The following is a 10,112-nucleotide window of genomic DNA, read 5'->3' on the forward strand; positions in this document are numbered from 1 at the left end:
CACTGCCTAGCTAATTTGGGCTCTTCTGATACGGTCGGTTGTAGAAGTGTGGAAGAACTTGGAGTTCCTATCACCCACTTTGAGTCACCTATTTCTGGACTTTTGCTTCCAAAATATCTCTTCCATGAGTTCTAGGCGAGACAGATTGGATTTTTCTTTTTCAAGGGTCGACAGGATAGTCGAAGTTGGGGTAGCGATCGCCTCATGCTCTAGCCTTTGCACCTGCTCTGAAGATATTTTAATCTGCGAGAAGATGTTACCAAACGTCTCCTTATTCCAACGTTTCAGCGCCTTTTTTGTATTTCTCATCTTGAGAAGGAGGTGAATCATAGGATTGATGAAGGTGTCGGAGTTCCATGCTTCCGAAACAACTTCCTAGAAACCTTCATGGTGGACCCACATTTTTTGGAAGCGAAACGGTTTAGGGGGGTTTGGGGAGGTTGCTGGCGAAGAGAGAAGGAGAGGAGAGTGGTCTGAGTTAATGCGGGGCAGATGCTACACACAGAAGGAAGGGAAGGTCTGTAGCCAGCCTCGAGAGCAAAGGGCGTGGTCGAGTCTGGCCCATTTTCTGTTGGTCCCTAAGCGGTTATTGCACCAGGTGTAGGCACATCTTAAGAAACCTACATCAATCAGGTTTGCTTGATTGATAGCCTCAATAAAGTCACTTGAGCTTGGGCCTACCAACGAGTTCCCACCAATCCTCTCCGATTGGGCAGTGACTGCGTTGAAGTCCCCACAAACAATCCATGGCCTAGTAAAAGAGTTGGACTGATTAGTTAGATCCGCCCATAAATCCCTCCTACGCAAGTAAGAGCATTTCGCGTAAACACATGTGACTTGCAACTGCTGAATGAGATCCGGCACCCTGGCCCTGAATGTTAGGAATTGATCTGAAGAAGATATAGAGTCCACTACGATTGTTGCATGGTGAAAAACCCAGATTTTGCCCCCTGCCGATGCATTGGAGATGGAACAGTGATATCCGAGCTTTAAACTGGTTCTGACACGCCTACAATCTGCTAACATGGGCTCAATAAGGATAAAAATCCCTGGGTGATGGATGGAGATTAACCGTTTCACATACCTGACCGAGGGAGAATTTTCTATCCCCTTCACATTCCAAAGGAGGATACTATCTATCAAAAACACTCCCGGAGTTGATGGCCCTGATACTTTTGCTTCTGCTTTTGCCACGCCGGGTTTTAAGAAAACTATTCAAAGTCACACTGGCTGGGATCTCTGAATCTCCCTGTATATGCTCTTTATCTTCAATCAGAGCTGGCTGGTTCTCTGAAAGTTCCTGATCACTCTGCTGGCTGTCTACTTCTGAATCTTGGCCTGATTTGTACTGTGTCACATAAGGAACAATGTGGTCGGATGGGTGTATGGGGTCTGAATCTTTGTTTGGGCTGTTGTGGAAGAAAGGAGATAGGTCTATATGGATTTGGCCAATTCGTGGAGGCAATGCTTCAACTATCGGTGTGGAGAACACTTGAAAAGAAGATACGACTCTAGGTGAATTGAGAAAGGCCGAAGGGTCTCTAGGCCTCGCTCCCTCTGACAGGGAGAGGTTTAGTCTGAAGTCGGGTTTGGAGATGGAGGATTCAGGTGATCAGAATTTCTAATTTGTTGCTGGGAGGGACTTGGGATGGTGGTCTCAGTTGATGCCTGAATTTGAATGTGAGTGTGGTGGGAATTGTCGTGAATTGTCAAGGTGGGAACTTCCTTTGTCTGCAAAACAGGGGAGAGAGGGAGTTGCGAATCTAGATGCCTCAGGTGTTCGGATTCCATGGCCGGGAATGCTATAACCAGGGGTTCAACTGATGTTGGGGTGGCTGGAATGAAGGAGCCTAGGGGACTCTCATCACTGTTGGATCCATTTAACCGAGTAGCCAAGCAAGCAGATGTTGTTTCCATCTGCAGGGCATTCTGATGAACAGGTGGTGGGTGACAGGGAGAGCCTCTCCTGCTCTTGTGGAAGGACGAAAGCACCTAGTCCTTAGTATTTTGATCTCTGGTAGGGGGTACCTGGTGGGTGGGGTAGGAGTGGGAGGAGGTACGAAGCTCACCTCCTGGGTCTTCTAGGATTGTAAAGATCGGATAGTCTTCTTGTCCCACTTTCAGGTTTACAACCTAGAATAAGTCTCTCATTAGCCTCATGTTGATCTTCACTCTTGCAAAAACCTGGAATATTCCAAATCTAGTCGAAGTGTCCACCTAAATAACATTACCAAAGTGTTGGCCGATGTCAATGATCGCTAATTCAAACCATGCATGGGCAGGGATGCAATATAATCTTATCCAAGCTCCCCCATGTCCCATCACTGTATTCGAATTCCAGGCTTCCAATCTTCCTAAGCCCATGGATGCCCGGAGGGCTGAATCTAAGGCGAAGTCACTGAGCTCTTCTGAAGATTTGAACTAGAGGAGGAAAGCTTTAGGAGTTAACCGAACCACATCCACCGCCGAAGCTATAAATCTGGAGTTTCTAAGGGATCTGATTAGGTGGATAATAGGAGTATTTTGATGGGTTGAGAAGCCCACAAGAGCCTTCTCCAAACAATGTCTCTGATGGTTTACCGCAGCTTTATCCGCAATCACAGTAAAAGACTCTCCATTAACCTGTATCGGAGAGGTGGTAGGGGTTCTTTTCAGGACTTCGTTGAAGGAGCTAGATTTTTAGGAGATGTGTTGGGGAATGTTTTGATGGGTGGGTTTTCTCTGACTTCTCAGCTGGAAGATAAATGGTTGAATTAATACCACCCTACCATCGATCCGCTTTCCATTCAGCACCCTTATCGCTGCCCTGGCTTCATCTTCGTAAGGGAATGAGATGAACGCAAATCCCCTTGGTTTAATGGATCCAAGGAAAGTGGGAATGGAAATGTCCAGCACCTTGCCATACTTTCCAAAAATGGAGTTGAGATCTGTCCTAGAGCAATCAAACGGCAGATTTTCGATGAATACAGAGTAGTCGGGAGCCGGTTGGGATCTTGTAGCTCTCTGGTTTAGGAGGGAATCGTATTCCTTCCCCCGCATTTGCATTGTATCCCCCCAATTGATTTCTCAACCCCAAACTCACCTGGTGGATCACTCAATGGTTGTATCAGTCAGGTTTTTGTGGCGTAGATGAGTGGATCCACAATTTTCTTATAGTGAGGATCCTTTCAAGAAGAATTTTCTCATTAGGGGTAAAATGGAGCTAAACAAATGTATAAGATAGATGAGTCAAGTAGCAAGATTCGGAGCCACTTTCTACCTCGGTCTCAGTTGTCACTTTAGCCCCCGACCCGACCTCAATACCGACCTCGACCTCGGAATTAAAAGAAGAATTCTCTCCATATACAGGTGGGATTACCTCCTGAGATCTCCGATGAAATTTACGTCAATCAAATTGGATATATTCTTGAAATTAGAATCTGATTCCAATACGGCCCCTCTACTAAATCAACTCAGATACACAAATTGCCTAGAAAGCCTATAAATACATCATCTGTCATGGGTAAAAGGTACAGACAACTATCTCGATTCTACTACGCCTATTGTGAGTTCAGAGAGAGGACAAGCTGCTAATATACTACATCATTCATTTCAACGCTGAAGCTGTCAAGGTCGATGGTTACTCTAATCAAATAGTTCTGGCCACCATGACCGGCCTTAAACAAGGAAAGTTTCTCTTCTCTATTGGTAAGAAGCCTTCGACTATCCTCACCAACCTACTTAATCGAGCTAAAAAATATTCCAACGTCAAGTAACTTTTCAGTTCACAAAGAGCTACTCGAGGAGGAAACAACTCGTCTAAAGATAGGAAGCGAAAGGAAGAAGGGGAGCCCTCTACCGCTAACGCCAAAAGAAAGGAGGACGACTAAAACTGAGGCCAACATATCAACTGACGTCTGGAAAGTGGCTTCCATCGGTACACTTCATTAAACACCAAGCCGAAGTAGGTACTTAAGGAAGCTGGGATGAGCAAGGAAACCTGATGACCGAGCTGAACCGATCAACCAAGCTCGGTAATAAGGCTCATCGGCTAACCCCAACCTCAACCTCAGGTATTGAATGACGTATCAATTAAATGACATGGATGCATTACGAGGAATGTATCGACTAGAAGATATGGAGGGTAAGCTCTTACCTCATCCATGGAACATCAAGCACTTGAAGATCTACTACTCATGAAAAAAATTCACAAGTTAAACAATTATGCTCGACTGGTCGCCTCAGTAAAGGCTACTTGTATTCAACTATGTGGTACCTCTCCCAGTTAAGGGAAAAAGTCCTCTCTTTTACTTCTACTGTCTTGTCTACCGTCTTTATCTACAAGCTCGACCACAAGGAAACCTCCCCCAATTAAGGGGAAAAGTATTTCTTTATTTCTATTATCTAGCATGGTAGACCTGCATGCTCGACCGCTGGGAACCCCCTCTATTGAAGGGAAAAGGTCCATCATCCTATTTACTATGTGTTCGATTGTGAGTGACATCCCTCAGTTAAAGGGAAGAAGGTCCTCTTTCTCATTCTTAATATCTTGTCTACTAGTTACGTGACGCTTGATTATCGACTATAAATCTATATCCTCGACTATCGATTAAAACCCTATATGCCGACTATCATATCTACTAAGTCATTAAACACGACCATCCACACATAAATGAAAAACGGCACTTGACACGTTGTGCACGACTCCTCGTATAGAGATACTTTTGTAATATCATCCTCGATCACTGCAGCAGGCCCATCCCTTTTCAATTCTTGCATCACATGGAATGAGCTGACCTTCTCTAGTTAAAGAATCAAGAGTCATCGCTCATACATTAGTTCAAAAGTTACTTCCCCGAGTCCATAAAGTATAGAACTCGGAAGTAAAGGAGCCGCTTTTATAGGTAAAATCGAGCTAAACAAATGTATGAGACAGATGAGCCGAGTAGTGAGACTCGATGACTTTATATATTGCTTATGGGCCAAAAAATCACAACGTAACCTTTTATCTACAAGCCAGAAATTGAAAGGTTAAGATTATCCTATCGAGGAGATTCTTAAGCGTAGTCCATCTGCTGTCGGGACAAACAAACATGGGTTTGGATTATTGGACCATAGACCCCACTTATCATTGAAAACCGAGGATTAAAATCAGTGTATTGGGTATCATATCATTCACCACCAATAAGGCGGCCAATACTTCAAACCTTGTTCAAAACTGTTGTATTCTGTGCAAAGATGTAACGTTGTTATACGAGGCTCATACAAATATGCCCACCATGATGTATGTGTTTCATCCCAACCATCCATCTATTTTTCCATATCATTTTATGGTATGAGACAAAAAATGAGGTATATCCCAATCTCAACTGGACCACATTATAGGAAACAGTGTTGAATGAGTGTCGACCATTAAAAACCTTTTAGGTGGCCATAAAAGTTTTGGATCAATCTGATATTTGTTTTTTACTTTCATCTGAGCCTGTATGACCTAATCAACAGATTGGATGTCAAATAAAAAGTACAATGGGCCTTAGGAGGGTTTTAATCGTGGATATCCAATCACTATTGTTTTCATGTGGTGTGTTCCACCTGAGATTTATATCCCTCTCATTTTTTGTATCAAGCCCTAATATGATATGTAAAAATGGATGGACGGCATGGATGAAACACATACATCATGGTAGGACCTACAGAGCACTGACCACCAGCCACAGGGCTGGTGTCAGGAGGAGTGGCCAATTTGTTTCCCTCTTGGACGCCCTAGGGTGACAACACCAAGTTTTGTAGGCCCCACTATGATGTATTTGTTATATCCACACCGTCCATCCATTTTGAGATATCATTTTAAGTCATGAGCCAAAGAATGAGGCAGATAAAAACTCTATAGTGGACCCCACCACATAAACTATCTTAAGGCCCATCGCAATGTTTATTTGAAATCCAACCTGTCCAAAAGTTAAAAAAGACATAAAACAAGGGATTTATTTCAAAAATGAGAGGTATATAAATCTTGATGGGCCTGTTTGAATGCCTGTAAGTTCTTTTAAGTTGTGACTTACTTGTAAATCACTTACAAGTGAAACTTACTTACAGGTATGGAGTAATAACTCAATTTATGTTATTTTATTAAGCCCATCAAGATGAATAATGATTTCCACCGTTGATACCTTCCTTGGGCCCACAATAATGTTTATTTGACATCCAACATGTTCATAATATCAAAAAGATATAAATGAAGAGAAAACACAAACATCAGCTTGATCCAAAACTTCTATGAATGTTATTTTTAATGGTGGATGTTCGGTCCCAACTTTGTAGTTCACTTAAGCTTTGGACCCGCCCCATTTTTTGGTTAATATCTTAAAATGATCCGAGAAAAGCATTGAACGGTGAGAAAGTCAATCCATGACTTACGTGGGCCAAGAGCTTAAAAATAAAGTCAATCTATGACTTGGGTGGGCCACACCACATAATATAATGGAAAGAGGTTTCCTTGAAACATTTGTAATCATATATTGGGTCTACCTAAATGTGATTCACATATCCAACCCACTCATTATGTGTGTCCCACTTGGATGAGGGGTCAGACCAATTTTCAGCCGCATCCAAAACTCATGTGGGCCCCACCAAGTGCTTTTAAATTTTTTAGGATGTCTTCACATAGTTATAGATGGTATGGCCCACTTGAGTTTCGTATACAGATGATTTTTGAGATATCTTATAACTTAAAGGGGACACATCAAATCCACAGTGTTGATGTTCGACACACATCATGATGGGGGCCCACAAAACTTACTAACATCAATTCTTAGGTTCTCACGAGGTCAGTAAGTTGGGTCACAATTTTGACCAGAATATTTGGCCCATTTTACATGTCTGGTCCATTCACTCTATTTTACTGATCAATACCCTCAATTTGACTAGTTACTCGCCTCAATCGAGCTACATATGAGAAAAGATATTGGGTATACTAAGATTGATCAACAATTTCAGTGAAATTTGATTTAAACATCCGAAGTTATTTACTCTTCAATTTGAACGGATTAGATTGTCCAAAAACGTTTAAAGGTTCAATTAGTGGATGTGCCTAATAATCTAGTAATTTTATTTTTCACAGATAAATTTCAATTTCCTTTTAAAAATAACATTTTTTTTTCAAAACGTATATTTTTTCTCTTTTAACAAAATATCATTTTTATTAAAAAATATTTCAAAAAATATTTAAAATACAATTTTCGAATTTTTATTTTCAAAATCTCAAAAATTTTCTCATATTTTAATTTTTTCTCAAAAATTTCAAATTGCCAATTTTTTTCTTCAAAAGCATCATTTTGTTCTCAAAATTTTTTTCAAACTTTGTTAAAATTTCTAAACTTCTCAATATTCTTTTTTATGTGATATTACAAATCATTTAAATATTAACTTTTAATTTTATATATATATATATATATATATATATATATATATATATATATAATTTCCACTCATATGATATAAAAACTATATATATATATACACACACACACACACACACATTTTTACCGACAATTTTTTAAAAATTAAAACATTATTACATCATTACCGACGGTTTTCGACCGTCGTGAAAAAGATACAGCAAAAACACTTTTACCAACGAACATTTTCGTCGCTAAAAATCTTACCGAACACACTTCCCGGATAGCGTGGTTGAAAAATCAAAACAGCCTTTAGCAACGAAATTTTTCGTCGCTAAAAGTCTCAATTCCCTACAGCTATCAGCCACGTTTTTTAGATACGAAAATTTTTGTCACTAGAAGTCTCTTCCACGTTTTTTAGTAACCAAATTTTTCGTGGATAAAAGTATACCTTTCGATTTTTTTTTAAAACTGTTTACAGCCTTTAGCGACGAAACTTTTCGTTACTAAAAGCGACTTTTAGCGACGAAATTGATTTCGTCGCTAAAAGTTTTGTTGCTAAAAACCATCTTTCTTGTAGTAGCTACTTTCTTCATTGGCCTCAATTGTCACTTTGACCCCCCAACCCAACCTCAGGTACCGACCTTGACCTCGAGTACCGATCTCAACCTTGGAATAGAAAGAAAAATCCTCTCTGTATACGGGTGCAATTACTTCCCGATATCTTCTCTGAAAATCATGCTGATTGAGGTAAAGTCGGATATATTCTTGAAATTAGAATCCGATTCCAATACAGCTCCTCTAGCAAATCAGCTCCAATATGCAGACTGCATAAAAAACCTATAAATACATTCCCTATCATGGTTAAAAGATATAGATAACTATCCCGATTCTACTACGCCGACTATGAGTTCATATGCCTGACTTAGGCATCGGAGCATCCTAGGCTTTAACCGGCACCCCCGATGCATTTTCGTGTTCTCCATTAAATTGCAGGTACTTAGCGTCTCTTATTCTCTATTAAATACAAGTGAAATGCGGGCTAACAAGGATAACCAGATTTCAGCACTAATAGCATCAAACAGGTACTAATAGGTTGCTGGTAATTTCCTTTTAAAAATATAGTAAACTCGTTTGCTTGTCTGGATTCATTTGCCTGCCTTGCCTTCTGCCCATGGATGTTACCTATTATAGTGAGCCAAGTAAATCTTTTGTATCGTAGTAGAAGGTATGGCACGTGCAGCACACGTGGAAAGAACGGGGGAGAGGAAAATCAGAGATGAAAGAAAAGGATGCAGCTTCACCCACTTTGTGCTGCATGCAAATAGAGAAAGAGAAGGATTTTGACAGTGCCCATGCCATGCACGCTCTTCCAGATATTGAGGCTCATTCAAGCTTTGTCTCTGCATTGTCTTTTGTGTAGTATCCTAACATCAGCTGTTAGAACAAATGTGCAATATGAATGGTACATAGGTATCATGGTGGGCCCCACATATCCTTTGCAGCACCATCCCTTACCGTTAGCTTAATCTATGGGTCACACCCAAGGTGAAAAAGAAGCGGAGCGACCTACTTTCATCTAAGAATCGAAAAGACAAGACCTGTTGAAAACTACCTCTCCAACTAATTCCAGGGTCAAAAATGTCCAAAAACAATCATATTATTTTTAACATAGATGAACTGTGACTGTGAGCGTGCATGAGTGTATTTTATCCATTTTATTGCACAGGTATTTAATAATTAAAAAAAAAATAAAAAATAAAAAAACCGTTATTTCGGGTGGTGTTTGGTGACAGTGGAAATTGGATTGCTTACTGGGTAACTCGGTACACTTTATCGTACTAAATAAACTATTTGGCGCCCACCATGAATGTATGTGGCTTATCCACACCATCCATCCATTTTTTTCAGCTCATTTTAGGGGTGAAGCCCAAAATTGAAGCATATCCAAAGCTTAGGTGGACCCCAGTACGCAAGCTGACATTTGTGTATTCCCTTTGCCCATGTCTGTGTGACCTTTGACCTTATGAACAGGTTGGATGGTAAATAAAACATCATTGTGGACACCCGGAAGTTTTCAATGGTGAGTGTTCAATCCCCATTGTTTACTGTGGTGTGGTCCACTTGAGCTTTGGATCGGAAACATTTTGGGGCTCATGTCTTAAAATGAGCTGAAAAAATGGATAAAACACGTGCATCATGGTGGACCCATGAGCTTGGGCCACGTCCCAGCAATGAAAAGTGTAGCCCCAGGAATGAAAATGGCCCCATGGAAAACGTAAGGCATTGCGTCGTCTTTTCCATGACACAAACACACTGGCGCTTTTTTTTTTTTTAATAGTGCTATCATAACTAAGTGCCCTACTCTGGAGAGGATACACACAACCTGACAAGCCCTTTTTGTGGCTACTCGATCGCGTTCAGCAGAGTACTGGCTGCCCTGGCATCGGGCGCCAATGAAAAGATCCATATGCATGGGACCCACAGTGAAAAAGAAAGTAACTACTCCTACCATGAAATGACAATTCTTTTCAGTGTGGCCCCACACCTGTAGAGGCATGCAAATGGCGTTTTTTCAAGTGCCCTGCTGAACACAATCTGCTTGGGTGTGTCTGTTTATCCCAGTGGGCCATATCTTTTGAATGGCAGGCCCCACACACACAAGATTTTTAATGGTGGGCGTCCCCATCCCAACTGTTTCCTGTGTGTGGCCCATCTGATGAGTCAAATTTGAAA

This window comes from Magnolia sinica, chromosome 19 (assembly GCF_029962835.1).
Source record: "Magnolia sinica isolate HGM2019 chromosome 19, MsV1, whole genome shotgun sequence".
Taxonomy (NCBI): Eukaryota; Viridiplantae; Streptophyta; class Magnoliopsida; order Magnoliales; family Magnoliaceae; genus Magnolia; species Magnolia sinica.